This window comes from Poecilia reticulata, linkage group LG15 (assembly GCF_000633615.1).
Source record: "Poecilia reticulata strain Guanapo linkage group LG15, Guppy_female_1.0+MT, whole genome shotgun sequence".
NCBI lineage: Eukaryota > Metazoa > Chordata > Actinopteri > Cyprinodontiformes > Poeciliidae > Poecilia > Poecilia reticulata.
This window is the reverse complement of record NC_024345.1, coordinates 1,266,590-1,268,159: the sequence shown is the minus strand read 5'-3', so window position 1 is coordinate 1,268,159 and position 1,570 is coordinate 1,266,590.

Below are 1,570 nucleotides of genomic sequence, written 5' to 3'. Positions count from 1 at the left end.
ACATATCGTTAGAGGGGTGAGGGGTGGGGGAAGCGAAGAAGGAGGGGGGCGAAGGAGAGACATTGAGGGGGGGCTAGTGTACCATTGAGTGCTGGAGGGGCCGGACGGACGGCGTATTGCATGAAGGGGGAGGAGGTCTGGCTGTAGAAGGAGGTGGGCAAAGGAGAGACGTTAATCTGTGGACTGGGAGGCTAGAGTATAATTAGAAGGGGTTCGAAGAAGAAGGAGAGAAGGTGGGGGGCTAACGTATCGTTAGAGGGGTGGAGGATGGGGGAAGCGAAGGAGGGAGCGAAGGAGAGACATTGAGGGGGGAGGCTACTGTACCATTAGAAGTGTGAGGGGTCGAAGAGGGTGGGGCCGGTCTAGCGTACCGAGTGCTGGGGGGGCTGGACAGACGGCGTATTGCAAGAAGGGGGAGGAGGTCTGGTTGTAGGAAGAGGGGTGAAGGAGAAACATTAATCTGCGGACTGGGGGGGCTAGAGTATAATTAGGAGGGGTTTGAAGAAGAAGGAGAGAAGGTGGTGGGCTGACGTATAGTTAAAGGGGTGGGGGAAGCGAAAAAGGAGGGAGTGAAGGAGAGACATTGAGGGGGGGCTAGTGTACCATTAGAAGTGTGAGGGATCGAAGAGGGTGGGGCTGGTCTAGCGTACCGTTGAGTGCTGGGGGAGCTGGACGGATGGCGTATTGCAAGAAGGGGGAAGAGGTCTGGCTGTAGAAGGAGGGGGGCGAAGGAGAGACGTTGATCTCCCCTTCTAATTATACTAGAGTATAATTAGAAGGGGTTCGAAGAAGAAGGAGAGAAGGTGGGGGGCTGACGTATCGTTAGAGGGGTGGGGGTTGGGGGAAGCGAAGAAGGAGGGAGCGAAGGAGAGACATTAATCCCCCGATCCCCTTATAAATGCTATTTTATTTATACAATTAGGGCTATTGTAAATTAATATTTTAGTAATCAAGTAATCTACCAATCATTCTTACAATTAATCGAGTAATCGTATAAAAAATTTTACAAAATAAAGTATTAGTAAATCTGGCATAACAGCAGTGTTACTTCCCTAACAGTTAATTTTTTGTAGTTTAGAAAACTAACCTGTAATAATAACAGCTCACTTTCTAAGTTAACCTGACAACAAGTTATACAAACATCTAAAATTAATTTCAATTTACCGTATTAAAAAGAGGCAGTCTAACAAATACGCTTATTAAAAATGTCTATGATCCAGCTTTTAGTTTATGTATTCATCTTCAGTCAGTTTAATAGATGAACTCTCACGTTGCCCCATACATGTCAAGCTTTGAGTTTGAGAATATGGGAAATGTCGCCTGAAGGTGGTGGTGGGCCATAATTTAACAGTTTGTATATGTTAAAATACGGAGGGAAAACTGTTAAATTACAGAACAATTCTGCTGGAAATTTCATAAAAAAAAGAAAATGTATTGGCAGAAAATTACCAGTACATTCCCTGATTTTTAACGAAAAAATTTGAAATAAAATACTGTTGTCATGTCGGTTTTAAGGTTGCGAACCCACATGCAAGAACACAGTCAGACAGAGCGAGTCAGAAACAATAAT